Raw genomic sequence first — 16043 nt, 5'->3', positions numbered from 1 at the left:
TAGGGACAGAGAAAAGAGCATGAGGAAACATTATCCTCTGACTCAGGTGCTTCCCCTGAAAGAGAGGCATGTGTTATTTTCCTATCCAGAAGAGTTTAGAGACATTTTATGATGCAGACACCATGTAGTAAGCATGAGTTAAGCACTTAACGGCACAGCAACTCTGGCCCTACAGTATCATGTGAAACATAATGTTCAAAAAAGGCAGTAATAATAATATAGTTTTTAAGCATTCTAGGGTTAAGCAGATGCTGCTTAGCAGTTCTCAGGATCACTAGGGGTCTAAATTTTGCCAAGTCTTTCTTAAGGCACATGAGTCCTTTTTTGGATCTGTCCCTTAGCTTCATCCAGCTTTCTTTCAATGCTAATTTATTTATAGCTGTCCATTATGACATATGACATACTGCATAAACATCAAGTCACCCAGATGGGCATATGCTACATATTTTCCCACTTTGACTTGAGGAGGAGAGAGTAGCTCAAAATTTACAAGTTTGTAAAAGTTGCAGGCAAAGTAGAATTTATGTGATATACAGGAAAAACTCCCAATGGGTTTTTGCTTCCATACACTTTAAAGGCCTAATTTGATAGAAATACTCTATTGCCCATTTCTAGGAAATTCTTCCTAGGAATTAATTTTTGAATGTTGAAGAAATTAGGTTTATATAAATTTTAAAAATACTGAGCTTAAAAATAGTCGTATATATTCAGACCTGTAATGTGGAAATACTGGTTGCTGTTGCTTTGTTAACTTTTATTATAATAAAGTGTTTGATTTAGCCAGTTCAATACAATTTTCAATTGTTCAATACAATTTCAATACAGTTCAACATTGCCTTGCAGTATTTGTAGCCAGAAAGGAACCATATTATACCAGTTAGAGAGAATGTTCAGAATGGAAAGTGAGTAGTTTATTTTCAGAACCCATACTTAACAAAATTTAAATGTATAGATATCATAAATAATTAACATTATAGGTGTTTCAGATTTTCAGCTTTAAGCACATTTTTCTAAATTCTATAAAATCCAGATAAAAAATACGCTTATTAGATTTGTCATGAGACAAGAGGAATCTCATCCATAATGTCAATCTCTCCCCTCTTCTCCCAAACCCTGGTGGAGTATATCCTTTAAGTCAACTAATTTTTAACCTCAGTTTCAATAATATGCATTACAAATCAAGATTAAAAAATTAATCCTTCATTTCACCTTTTTAAATGAGCTGCCTCTTTTAAGATATTTGCCAGATAATTTTTACAACCGCCTCTACATATGGAAGGTGCTCTTTCTCTTGCATAGGCCAGGCCCATAACTGCTCATTTTCCAGGGCCCTTAAACAAAATGCAGCTGTTCCACATTCTGAAGTGATCACAGAGTAAGAAGTGATCAGGATAATGGCACTACAAAGTTGGGATACCATTAAGCTATACAAAGAAGTTAATGCCACTTTGAAACAAATACACAGATTAAATAATGGAATATATGTAAGGCCCGGAGAAATTATTTGTGTAGCAGAAATTACTGAAAATATCACCATGCACTTGAATAAACATCAGATATTTGTCATCTAATTTCTGCCTTACGTATTGTTTATTTGAGTGTCACCAGTACAAAGCATTCTCTTCCAGCTGTTTTACGGTCCACAGTCATTTCTTCCAGTGATCATTCTTATGGCACAATAGGGTTTTTCAACCTCATAGAAATTCTGTTCTGCATTTTTTTTTTTCACCCACCCTTCCCTGGTAACAAACTGCACAGCAGCCCACTCTCAGCAGCTCTCTTCACAGATGCAATATAGATCTTGTAATAGCACTACAGTTCCACTTCCCTTCTATGTCTCATTTATGCATCTGAAAACTTTACTGAAGTCATTATCAGCATCTTCAGTTTTACACTGAAGAAAGAAAATATCTGTATTTAGATGGTCAGTTTCTCTTGATTTTACTGATCTATGCCTTTTCTAGATGGGGGACATCACCTTATAGGAGTTGTCTATCCTCTAAGTTACTTCTAGTACATAACAACTGAGTACAGGGTTTTTTCTTAAATTGCCTAAGAACCAATATTCAAAAGCACACATACATCATCTGATTAAGCACTTCTTGAGATCAGTGCTAAAGTGCTTATTTTAGAATACAGAGGGAACAAAGTTAGACCAAAGAAAAACACTTGTGAAGATTTTAACCTCATTTTTTTTCAATACACTGTCTTGAAAAGACAGGTTATTTCTAAAACACAGGTAAAGTAGGAAAATTCTCTCCTACTTTCCCTTCCAAAAAACTTCCACGAACCAACCCAAAAATTTTGAAAATAACTGCTTCCAGGCAATTTCTGAAGCTTCATGGAACCTTCCATGAGATATGTTATTGCAAGGATTACTTCCTTGTAATCCCAGTGCATCCCTACATACTGTTTCACATCCGTCATATGTAAGTCTGAATCACAACACGTAGCAGTAAAATGACCTACCACAATCTAAAAAGATTGTTTTTCATGGGATGTTTGGGTTATACGTCAAAAATGTTTAATCATATCATATATCCAGAATAAACACTAGACTGTACCTTCAAGATATAAGATAGAGGAGATGAAAGGTCCACTGTAACCAAATGTACAGAGTTTAGCAAGAGCCAATCAGTAAATCATGAAATACAAACTTTCATAAGCCATTCAGTACAATTATTTTTCAAAGAAATATTTGTGCAAAGTATTACATAGGACTTCTATTTATATAGATAGATTTTATTTCTACAAGCGATTCTTTTTGTCATGCTGGGGTGTGTTTGTTTAAACACCCATTTCTCACTAAGATGTTTTAAATCAAAGTTTGTGTCAAAGCAAAATTCACTTCTCACTATAGAGCACATGTTTTACTACATAATACACTCATTTCCATTTTGGCCAGATTAAAGAAGTCCAAGCACACTGCTATTTATAGGGGACATAAATTCAATAATCTAAAGACCATACTCAACTTATTCATGACAGTACCTAAAATGGATTTCTGTGATTTTTGTGGTGTCTAAATTCAGAACAGTGATTCAAACCAGATATTTCCAAAAGGTGCAGTTTCTGGCTCCATATACATTCAATGCAAAGTTAATAATCAGACTTTGGTCACAATATTTACTGATTTTTTAATATTTCAGTACTTAAAATAACAAATCCATTCTTCTCTTGGTGAGTCAAAATATGGGGGAGCAGAGTGTCAAAATTTTCCAAATCACTTTGCTTATCTTGCTCCGTGAAATTTTATGGGTCAGATGGTCAGCTGATGAAAAAGGTGTTCCAGGACACATTTCACATAATTCAAGACACAAACCTTTGTTCTGTGATTCCTGTTTCTTGCAAAGCCGTGTAAAACACTTGCCCCCCTGCTCTCTCCCTGTAAACAGAACCCACAGCTGTCTGAATCACAGGGCTGTCCTATTTTCATAATCAAACTGGAAAAATGAAGGAAAAAAAGATATTTGGGTTTATATCAGATGTTTCCATGCACTACTGGATATCTTAGTCTCCTGTCTTTTTAAAAAATACAGTAAAACATAAAGTAAAATAAAAACTTGGTCAATCTTCAAATGAAAATGCTAATTCCAGAAAAATAAAAATAAAAAGTTAAGAAATACAAAGCGTGAACAAGATATTCTGACTTTTTTTTTTCCAGGTTTTGAGATTATTTTATGAATAATTGTAATTCCAAATATTACCAAGAGAAAAATATACTTCGCTCCTCTCCTAAAATTTTTAGTGTTCCTCACGGAAATGAAAGGGGCTCAGTAAATAATTAGATACTATATCCCCAGACCATGCCCAGATAGCCATACATGTGCAACCAGGGTCACACAGAATGGAGGCTGCACACCACTGTCATTTGACTTTGAGAGCATCACAGCAGAAGTCATAAAGAAAAGGCAATAGCATTCATTAACTGACTGCATTGTGTCTTCTCCTGGATGCATAGATATGCACTAAAAGACCAAATTGCTGGATTAGGCCCAAGTATATAATGAAACAAAATCCCAGAAGATTTTGTGCTAGGTTTCAGTCCTTTTTTTTTTTTTTTTCTTTTTTTTTTTCTTTAATAGCTGTTCTGGCTTTTTCTAAATCCATCATACTTACATGCCAGGATTTATTCTCTCTAATTTTCATCATCATTCCGACCAAGCATCTTACACTCTTTGTCAGACAAAAGCAGCAAGAGCATCTTAGACAATAAGGTGGAATAAGAACAGGCAGACAGAGAGGATCAAGCCGAAAACCTGAGGGTGAAAATCTTGGATATAATGCAAAAAAATATATTTGATTCATTAAAGCTTTGGAGCTTATTCTGGTAGCAGATGCTTGACTAGACAGGAAGGAACAGGAGCACTGGGAGGCCAATGATGAGTAATGAAGGACTTTTAGAAAATCCACCCTGGTTCACCTCTTGCTTTGGTGTGTATATCAGAAACATTTCACTGTAGGTGATGGAGCAGTCTCATTGAAATCTGTGTGAGATCAGTGTGTTCTCTTCCATATTACCTTCTGGGTTTGTAAAACACATGTAAACCACAAGCCTTAAAAAAACAAGATACTCCATAAATTCATTGCAAATATTTTTTTTCAGAGAAATCCATTCATTTCTCAGCTGCTGAGAATCTACAATCTGTTATGATTTGTGAAAGTTCAGTTCCTGTTAAAAGAATTCATATTCCACTAGGAACTTAAATATTGATTTAAGAATGCAAATTTCACCTTTAAGGATTGAAAATCCTTGTCTAGAAGGATGATTGATCAAAACACTGGACTTTAACTAGTAATTTTGAATAGACTGGAAAAACAAGTTTTATAGATACTTCAGAGCTAAATGACTTAAATGACTTAAAAAGAGTTATATAATTTTATTTTATCTTTGGCCAGAGATATGACTGTCATAAGGAGAGACTAATTATGGGAGTCAGAATGATTACACTCTGGTATATTTACAAAGATGTGACTTTTTTTCTCGAATAACTGTGTCCTTTTTTAAAAAAAAACAGAGTTTTACAATAAGGATTTCATAATTTTTAAGCAATTGGGAGAGTCATTCTCATGGACACTAGGCCTGTCGGAGTTGGGGGCATAGTTGTAGAACTGCTGGCTTTTTTCTAAAGATGGACAGATGAATAAAAGAAAATTAAGCATGGAAATTTTACGTCTCTATGGCCAAATATGCTCACTGAAACTGTGTGGGGTTTTTTAATTTTTTTTTTCCCTTCAGACTTCATTCTGACTACATTCCAGCAGATTAGTGGTCAGTGGGCTTGCTCCCTAGTGACAGAATAGCACAATGTAATAGATGTATCTTTGAATATGAAACTATTTCCATATTAGATCTAAAACTGATTTCACTTGGGGAAAAAAAAGGATATTTGCCTTTGACTTCAAGAGATACTTTCTAGCTCTAACAATTTTCTTGTGGATACACACCCAGCAATCTAATAAACCACACAAACACACTACTATCCTCAACTATTTGATATCTTCCTACTTCAGACCAGTTCTATAATTTATAAAGGAATTCAGTTCATTACAGACAGTAGGCATATCAGTTTTGCATATCAGATCAGTAATTACATGTCAGAAAGGAACATCATTTTCAGGATAGATATCATCACCAACGATAACATGTCAGTGACAGAATATGTTGACAGCGGCATATCCCCGGAAGTCTATTTTTCAGTCACTATTCATTAAATCACATTCAACAGTTCATTAAATAGAGGCAAACGTAACTTATAGCTGTTAATAGGAAAGCATATGTCTTTGTGTGTAGAGAGGCATGTTTTTAAAGCATAAATGGAACTTGAAGAAAAAGATACATGATTGTGGTTATTGCATAATATAAGGCTTATTTTGAGGTATTTCATTTTAGCATAAAACCAATTATCAATGGAATGTTTCATTTATTAAATGCAGAACAGCAAAAATTGCATTCACAATGCAAACATTTATAGTATGACGTACTGTACTTTCAACTGTACTTTAAATCAGTTTCCTTCAAATTCGTGTCATGTTATTACCAGAGACATTGTGAACCCTTCAGACATTATTTAGAAACATTTATATGCAAAAAAAAATTTATATTTCTCTAGTTCTAAGCATGATGCAACATTGCTATTAGTGTAAGTGGCAATATACTAAGCAAAATATAATGCAGGGAAAGTTTGAGAAGCAGTGTCTCAATGCAGCATGCAATGGCACAGTCATTTGTACATATTTGCATTATCCAAATTGTTTGCAAATAGTATGAAGCAGAGCTAAGCTTAATTTAATTATCCTTTAATTTCTCCAGAAGCTTATCAAACACCTAATTTAGCTTACTGAAGCTCTGCTTCTGTTTCTCATTCTCCACCTACTTCAAATGTAGAAGATTCCCTGAACCAGGTATATCAAAAAGGATTCATCTCACATTTAATTCTGGAAGAAACATAATTTCACCTGGGATTTATTGTGATGTAGAATCCCAAACTACCTGACCTGACTGAAACCCAACCCTTCAGCCAATATGAATTGCAGTGTCTCTGTTTACTTCAATGAAACAAAGCAGGGGCTCTAGCCTGGAGATCTCTGTGCTGCCTAGTACTGTAAAGACTGGTTTCTTGTGGGCTGCTACTCTCTTGCTAACTTAGTAGGAGGGAGGGGATGATGTATGCAAAACAATGAAAAGTCTTTATTCTTTTGCAATGTTCGAAGTCCTGTTATTCACACAGCCGCCTTTGCAGATTAAAGCCTGAATGGTGGGTAGAAATGTCATTGGTATTTTCTCTGTTAGCAGATGTAAAGTGAGCACACATTCTGCTTTTAGTCTGATTTACTGACTTTCTGTAAGATTTTATTCCTTGAAATCATCAGCAGAAGGAGCTGAAAAGGGTTAGCCAGGACATATGAACAAAGCTGTGTCTTCTCGTCAGGGCTGCCAAAGCAAACTGCATTTCTTTTGCATCACTACAGTCTTCCTCTGATTTGATGTGAAAGGGTAGTCTCAGGACAGTTTGATTTGACAGCGATGTCATGAGTGACAGAGCATATGTTCTTTCTCACCTGTTCCTAATGTTGCAGCATCTTCCTTTTTGTGTTCCAGGTTTCATAGTTGTGCTGACCGGAGAAGAACTGCGTTTTAAAAAAGAAAAAAAGAAATGCTTAAAATGTAATTCCTGCTAAAAGAAACAGAATCGAAACCAAATAAAATCCATAGAAGAGTGGTTATTAAGGCAATTTAAAAAAAAAAAATCTCCACTTTATTTCTTAACACTTTAAATCCAGGTTCTCTATATGCTTTTCTTGTAGGATTTAGAGACACAAGGGAATTATTTTATATAATTTCAGATTCTGCTGACTGTAGACTGTTGCATATATGACCTTCAGTTAAACACAGCAAGATCAGTGAGTTATGACCTTGCAATATTAAATTAGTTTCCCTGTCCAGATCTGGTCAGAGACACAGAGATAATATGCCTTCTGGCACTGCTTTGTCCCTTAAGTGGTAAAGCTCATTTCTGATTTTTTTTTTTTTTTTTTTTTTGACTCAGTAGATAGATCTGTGTTTTTATGTTAGAGTCTTGCCCTCTCTACCACCTGAGCTGTTAACAGAGAAAGAGCTTAAATATCAGCTGGCCATGCATGCATAATGTCCTTGTTTCTAGTTGAGCCAGGTTTGTGGGTGGTGACCAGTCATAAATATGATGGCAATATCTCAGTCCTACCAAGATCTGCTAAGGCAATATTTTCACTGTCTTTTGGTGAACAATTTACTACCTCTGTGAGAGGCAGAAAAGGTAAGGTGCCCTTCACTATCTCTCAGACATAGAAAACTTTTAGTACTGTCATCCTACTAAAAAGACATTCCTAACCTCATCTCTTCCAAAACTCTTGGGTCTCTGATGTCCTGACTACCTAGGTGTTTTGAAACTTGTACAATGACTGAACAAGTGAGGCCAAGGGCTGAGGGGAAAGAATTTACAGCAGCATCCAAAATCCTTAGATCTGGGATGGAGGAAGTAAGACCAACGCTGAGATTCACCGCAGCAGTAAGGATCAGCACTGGGATGACAACAGTATGGGAACTGAGAAGAACTAGCATTGATCCCTTGCAGGACTGTGGTGCCTACCTCGAGGACACTGTCTATTTTTCTGTCAATAAAGGCACATTCATTCATGAGGGGCTTACCTGACACTCACTCCAAATTTTATTTGTTTATCCTAAGGCTTCCTCTTCAAAGGAGGGAGGAGAGCTACCTGCTGAGATTTTTTGTGAGTAGGGATCATAGTGGTTAGGGCACTTCCCTGGAAATGTGGGCACTGAGACTTATGACCATGTCAGTCTGAAAGCATGTAATTTGTATAGTTCTCATGATGTGACCGAGTACCTTGGTCACCATGGGACAGTGAGCTGCAGTAGTGGAGCTGCTCTGGAGGAGAAGGCAGGCCTGGAGCTGAGGGGCAACAAGGCAGGCAGGGCAGTGGCCCTCGGACAAAGGCCCCATCCCATAATACCCAAGGAAGAGGAGCAGAGTAGGTCTGGTGATGATAACCAGCACCAGCCAATGACCCTGATTGCCAGACAAGTCTGTGGTGGTGGAGCATGTCTGTGGTGATGGGAAGACAAGTCAACAACAGGTCAGCATGGCACAAGGCTGGGCACAGGCTGTAGCATGGGCAAGGACTGTGAGACAGGTCTGAGTGCAAATGCAGCTCCTGAGCCTGGGAGAAGCCCACAGTAAACCTTCTCCTGGCTGTTTCTCACACAGCTCTTTCCCAGCAGCTGGACCCAAGGTTACACCTATACTGTGCCAGAGCTGGTCTTGAGCACCCACAGCCAAAGCATGGGAGGTGGGAAGAGTCTGCAGAACCTCTTCGTAGGTTTTTGGGAATGACTTGGTACAAACAGTCACTACTCATTCTGTTCTGCCTCTCTCCAGCTAAAAGTTAAAGAAATGACATAAAAAATCATGGAACAAGGAGGAAAACAACCTGATCCTGACGTTATAAGCTTGAGGCACTCAGCAAACAATGCGTGGAGATGCACTTCCAGGACACCTTACAGATTTTATATTGCCACTCAGTGGAGAAATCTAAAAGTTAATCAAGGATTTGGGATGCCCACTGCTTTTCCTGTGTGAGCTGGATTCCAGGACAAAGCCCTGTTAAAAGCCCTGACCACTAAGGTTTGATATGAAAAGTCTAAGCATTGTCATCCCTACCCATGCTAGTTTGCACTCAGGAGAGGAAGAGGTGAGGAACCCTCCATCACTAATAGGGGAGGCATCTAGAGAGCCAACCAACAAAATGCCAGCCCTACAGGCATAGACGGTAACACACCTGAGCAGGTCAGTAAGGGTCCTCCTGGAGCATCCTCCTCAAATTAAGCAGTTGAGTCCCTATGTGACACTTAGTAGGGTTGCAACCCTTCTTGAGAATACTTGCTGTGGACTCAAGCACACATAAATCTCTCAGTGTCCTTGGTTGCTCAAGGCCAGTTCAACATTTGGGACAAATATGTTTCACTGAGTGGGAGTTCAGGTCCCCATCTACTCAGCAAGAATGGCGTTGGAGTTTGCTGCTGAAGTCTGATTCTTCTTTCAGGCCTTTAACTAGACCTTTAATTAAGTAAAATGATTAAGTCTGATGTGTTCAGGTGTTTGCTTTTTGGCCTGCCTACACATTTCATCCCTTTCTTCTAAGTTAATCTACAAAGTAATGATAGTGTTTCTGATTTCCAGGTATTGCTTTCTTTTGATGTCTCACATGACTGCTTGTATGTATGTCTTCTGTGTGTAACAGCATTGATTCACTCTGTTTCAGGTCCTACTACAGATCAATACAACAGACCATCTTTTCTTGAAAAACCTGTCTGTGAATTGACAGACGGTGGAAAAGGGTGAGAAGTTTACAGACTTATTGACATTTAAAATGGCAAACAGCTGCATGTGTAATTGGGTAGCTAGCATATCATTACCTAGTCTAAAAATATCTTTTTTAAAGTTCATTTGTAACAAAGAATAAATATTTTATTATCATACACTTAGCCAAACCATCAGACTGAAGGCCAAATCAGTGCCAAGAAATCATTTTTTTATAGTTACTAAACACACCACAGAGATGCAGTTTAAATTTAAAGTACCTAACTCCTAAGTCAGAGTAAATTTTTTACTCGTGGAAGATTCTTTTTTTATTCTATTTTTTCAGAATGTTCAGAAAAGTTCTTGCTTGAACAACCTTGAATCCTTTTGATATCCAGTAAGTGCAGAACTTTTTCTTCCCAAAATTAAATTGCATTGTTTCCAAAGCCTGTTCTGAAGCTTGGCCCCACAGGTGTTTGACCACAGCTTTCTGGGAAGTCTACTCTGCATCCTCTGTGGTGCCTGCATTTGGTGATGTGATTCAAAATAATTCTTGTTCTGAAAAGATTGATTACCCCCATGAAAGAGTTCTGGTGCCTGCACACTCCACTCTGGCAAGCATCAGTTCACCAGTATTGCAAGACTGGAGGGTGCTTTTTGTTTTGCTTCACTAAATGTTGAATGGCCAAATGAATTTCTTAAAGGCAAATATAAAAATCACATGCCATGAGCAAACTATTGACTTAACAGCCCTTTGCAAGCCTAATTTGGAAAGAATAGAGATTTTAGGGACTAATTCTTGAGTCTGTGGAATGTTTTAATCAATATAAGAAGCTGACATGTATGTCTATACATGAAAGATTTACTCCTAACATAAACATGGGAATTCTAAAGATTTTTACGTAGATTATGTTTATATACAGGGGCATATTTTGTGAGAAGCAGACCCCCAAAAGACCCTGTAGCCTCAAATGTAACAAAATTAAATAACAGACATATATACTATGTCTAGATATGTTCCTTGAATGTTGTGCTTTAGTTTGCAATATTCATTTCCAGTGCTGAAAATTAATTAATCACAACTTTTAACTAAATAAGTTAGTTGCTACTCATGATTTGCAAAGGTCTGGGCCACCCAGAATACTTATTCATGGCAATTAAAGACGGAAAGGACATGTTAAAGAATGCCTTTATTTAAATTAAATAGAATATTAAATCAAATCCATCTTCACATAGGAAAAGTACCATGTATAAATAATTCTTGAATTTAAGATTATTACGAAGTTCATATGCTCCTATTCTGATATTTTATATGTACTCTGTGTGTGTGCACATGTGCATGGAATATACTGTCAAAGAGAACACATGACTGCACATTGCTATCACTATTTTTATGCACCCAAGTTAAATATTAATATGAATTATACATTAATCAGTCAGGAGTGATTTAGGCTTTTGACCTGATGGATGGTCTGGAAGGGCTCTCAGTATGATTTTCATTATTATTTTTTATGACATTTATGATATTACTTTTAGCAAATCTGTGCTTCTCAAAAGGTACCACATGGCAAGGCCAGTTTCTGAAAATGATGTTCTAGATCTAGAAGTAGGAGAGGAATCAGGGATGCACACAAAAATGGAAGCAGTCACAGGCAAAGACCAAAAGATGTTTCAGAATCTTAGAAAATAATGCTAGTAATAGGAACTCTGTAACTGGCTTCCCAGCACCCTTACATGTGCTGATATAAGCAGAAAATGGAAAGGGTCCTGGATAACAGCCTGCCATCTATCTACTCAAGAGTCTACTTCATGGTACCGCAGTCAGCTGCTCAACAGTCCACTCAGTCCTAGCTACAGATACACCTCCCCCTGGCTATAACTGAATGGTTACAGCTGCAGTGATGCTGAAATGACTAGCCAAGTCATTTTATGAACAACCTAGAAGTTTCTGAAAAATTACAGTTCCCTCATGATCACAGCACTTTCCCTGCCATCACACTTTACTATGCTTTCAATTATTGTCAGTAATACTAATTGTTCTCTTCCCATAGAAAAATTAATCACATATTAATTATATGACAAAGATCTAAAGCAGCACAAAGGAGTGATTCACAGTATTCATCTCATTTTCCTCTTTGTTCTATCCAGCCACCCTCCACAATAGAGTATTTAGTAAACACAGGGCTTCTGTACCCCTGTCTCCAGGGATAGTAACTAGTGTACATAGGACTTCTATATTCCTATGTATATTGCTTTGATTTATAGCCTATTAGCCTATGATTTGGTTCAAGAGTACCATCAGGAAGCATAATGGCACTTTTAAATCTTGACTGGTTACTAGCTAATCAAGCTGCCTATTGTCTATGAAGAAGTGTTCTTGGCATCAGGCTTCGAACAAGTCAAGGTGCAGAACTGTTTGATTTTTTATAAGAGGTGCAAAACTGTGCAAGCAGATACCCTAAAATGATTCAATGTATGATCAAGAGTGTTATCTTGTAGCTGATTTTGAGTAAAGCCTTAACAGGTGGAATAAATCTTTAACAAGTCCTAGAATCTAGGATCAGGTCATTAACTTTTAATGTATATTAAATCATTAATACAATCTCTGAATACAATCTCTGCATATGAGAAGGAAACCATTGGAGAGAATAGCAGTTATCCACAACCTGCTGCCAAGATATGAAGGTTTCTGTAATTTGAGCACTTGTGATCTTTGATGTCTTGGAATAATTTCTGTCACTTTTGAACCTGAAATTTTAAGTGGTTGGCAGCTGGAAGGAGCCTCACAGTTTTGTTTGGTTTACAACGGTCTGCCCAGGAAAAAAGCTTACATATTGACAAGATCCCACTTTACAAGATACATTACGTTAAAATATTTTTGGCAAGCTTTGTAAACAGAAAAAAGGCTTTTGCCAGAGACAAGAGGAAGAAAATTCATCATTAAAAGGAAAAAGGATACTGTATCCCAGGGCAGGGAATAACAACCATGCATATATTACATAGGATAGATGCTAAAATTAAGCACTGGCAGTGTAGTTATCTACAACAGAGAGAAAGATGCCCTTAAAAGGAGTGAATCATTTCTTCCTAAAATGGACACTGAAAGTAGCTAGAGTAATATACTTCTACTTCCTATAGAAAGTAAAGGCAGTCAAGGCAAGATGGCCAGATGTAGATATTTATATTTTCAGATGTACATGTGTACGGTCAAATAAGAGGAACCCCATCCACAGTATCACATGAAGTTTGACACCTTTTACCTAAACCAATAGATACATTACATTTAACACAAAAGGTAAATGAAATTGTTAAAAGTAGAAAAGCATGAGTATTGTAAGAGCTAGGACAGATATGCAAGCTCAAGGCAGATGGAGTAGCCACCATGTTCATTGTTCTATTAAAAAAAAAAAAAAGGAGAAATCTAGTGACTTAAGTGATAAATGATGGAGGTTAATATTTTCAAAGGAGCTTCAAGGTTCCTTGTAGATTCCTAGATTTTATGGCAGTGTTAGAGGAAGGCATGTCAAATCCTACCTTACCAATGATGGAAATTGGTACTTAAGTCCCCTACTATGGCATTTTCAAAGGAGCTTAAATCAGTACAGTAGCACAGACCAGCAGACGACATTTCTACCACTGTTTTTTTAAGAGGCATTTCCTAGAAAAGTTGCCTTTGCACAAAGCCTGAATCAAAGTCTACTCCAATCAATTGTGCGGGGGTACTCGTAATTTTGGAGTTTCAGTTTCACAAAAGTGAAAGACTTGAGTATCTCAAAGTCTATTTCTTCACATAAATTAAATACTTCTTTTCCACCAGCTCAAAATATGTCTAGGCACAGATTCAACACAGCATTTTACTCTTAGCATTGCTACCATGAATTTCAATGCCTAAAATAAATTCTTATGGAAAATGTCAAAGGATTTAGGACTGTAAACACTCTGTTGGCCTCTAGTCCTCATATGTTTCACTACATTTGTAATACATAAAATACTTTAAATGCATGCACCATAGAGGTTAACCTACCTAATTTGAAAGGGAAGCAAAACTGCAAATCCTGATGATTCTACTTCAGGAAGGGTCAGCTTCCTGAAACCTGTTACATCTCTGAGACTGGTGCAATACGGTGCTCTATAAAAGCAAAATATTTACTCTTCCAAAGTGGTGCTTAAGCCCAAGATATTGCTGCCAGAATTTCAAAATATTTAGAAAGAGTTTAATTCCATGGCAGGAATCTTTTTTAATGTGATTTCTCACCAATGGGAGAAATCTCAGCAGGGGACAAGGAAGACAATACCTCCAGCAATGTGATTTCTTGAAAAAGAAGAGTGAGTTGCAGTAAGGTAGGCAACCCAAAAGCTGCTTTAGAAATCCTCAAGCTTAAGATATCTGAACCCTTCTTCTTTCCTTCTACCCTTCACCCAACTTTCCACTGGCACATGCTACAGATATTTAGCTTGCATCTTAGAGTTAATATTCAGGGGGTGGGGAGAAGGAAATCCATTCACAAGGCTATGGATCAAAGCCTGAAATTTCATGACATACAGTCATCTTATCAGAGATCGCTGACTCAATTTTTAAAGCATGCAGACAGTCCGTGGGCTTTCTGGCTCTCATTTATACACATATTTCTAAGTGAGTGAAGTCAATCCTTAGAGATTTTTCATGAGTCATTCCCCATCTAAATATTCTTTCTTGGTACTAGGCTGATTCATAAGCAGGGAATCAAGACTCCAGTTTCTTCAAGTTGATCTATGTGTTTTCTAGGCCTTTAGTTTAAAATTGTTGATTTAAGTCAGTGCATAAAAGCCTTATTAGATGATTAGAAACAATTTTGCCTCATTGCTGTAACTATTGGCCAATTTAATCAATAGATTACTCAAAAAAGCTTTGAATCACCATCTGGTTGGTTCTCCTTTGTATGATTTTAAAACTAGTTTTATGAGAATAGATCTGTATAGACATAGAAAACTGCTAAAAACCAAAAATAGAACAGTTTTACTAAGGGACTAATACCCCGTCTCATGTTCCAGGACTTTACTGAATTATTGCCATCAGAACTCTGTAACATGAAGCTATTCCTTTATCATGTGCTTGCTCCCATTATGATTACATGTAAAGTTACATGATCTTTTCAACCTCCCCCCTTTTTTTTTCATGTTCCAGGAAAGAATTTCACGGACAGGATGGAATTGCCTACAGACATGTATTTTTAGAATAGCTATGCACAGTGATATTATATAAACCTCAGTGAAATGAAATATTCCTTTTAGCTTTGTACCAGGAACTTGCAGATGTTCTGTGGATAGGATATGCAGATGCGTGATTTGAAAGATCATCTTACGCTTATGGCTTCCCCTATCATTGCCTTTTTGTCCTACTGAATTTAGAAAAAGTCTTGCTGATATTCCATCAAACAGCAGGACATTTAAAATTGTTGTGGTGCAATTTATTCACTGAGTTGTTAGCATGGAAACAGGCCTTATTTCCTCTATGCTTTATAGCACAAATATGCATTCGGGGATCCCTGGCAGTTGCAGACTATTTCTGGAAGATATAAAAGGTCACTAAAAACAAGCTCAGTGTCAGTACATTTACATCTGCTTTAGTAGGAGGAAAGTGTAGAGGTCTTTAAATTTAATGCATCCAAAACCCAGTCAAAGTTCTAAGTCCACATGACGCCAATATACACAAAGAGTTGCGTATCACTGTTTTTAATGGTATGTAAATGGATGGTAACTGAGGACAAGAAAACCCTGAGACAGCTGTCAGAATGAGGACTGGCAGAAGAACATGTTCAGGCCACTGCGGACCAATGGTCAGGTCCATGAAAGGACAGATGGAAGACCTGTGTATCTAAGTCGTCTACCTCTGTGTGGGTAAAAACTTCATCTGGCAGGGCAAATTAGCCCATGTAGAAACAAGGGCTACAGCTGCTAGAGTTCTTGTTCATGAACTATGCTGCATTGTACCATGCATTACAGACATGACCTAAGTCTGCATACCACCTGTCTAATGTAAAAGGCACCTCAGCCAACAGCAAGGTTTCCTACGTGTATACAGCTCTATCTTTCTGTTCCTTCAGTCTTGTCTTTCCTAGGTAGACAAATAGTGTAAGCTTAGAATTTTTTTTCTTTTAACAAAATAACTTGCAAAGATTTCCAGAAAGTTTCAGTAGATCTTTA

General features: G+C 37.1%; 1 long non-coding RNA gene across 2 annotated transcripts in view; it reads right to left on the bottom strand.

Annotated features, from left to right (window-relative positions):
* The window catches only part of LOC142599899 (uncharacterized), a 105180-nt gene extending 91080 nt beyond the window's left edge, over window positions 1-14100 (bottom strand). Inside the window, exons 1-3 of one of the 2 annotated variants that reach the window (XR_012833348.1) lie at window positions 13881-14100; window positions 7063-7116; window positions 3338-3443 (exon numbers count right to left, since the gene is read on the bottom strand). This is a non-coding gene — a long non-coding RNA (uncharacterized LOC142599899). Of the gene's footprint in view, window positions 1-3337; window positions 3444-7062; window positions 7117-13880 lie in introns of those variants that run through there. The other variant, XR_012833349.1, reaches the window with a different exon arrangement.
* Between the last annotated feature and the right edge of the window lie 1943 nt (window positions 14101-16043).

Source organism: Balearica regulorum, chromosome 1, assembly GCF_011004875.1.
Source record: "Balearica regulorum gibbericeps isolate bBalReg1 chromosome 1, bBalReg1.pri, whole genome shotgun sequence".
In the NCBI taxonomy this organism is placed as follows: Eukaryota; Metazoa; Chordata; class Aves; order Gruiformes; family Gruidae; genus Balearica; species Balearica regulorum.
This window is presented reverse-complemented; position numbering and strand designations above follow the sequence as displayed.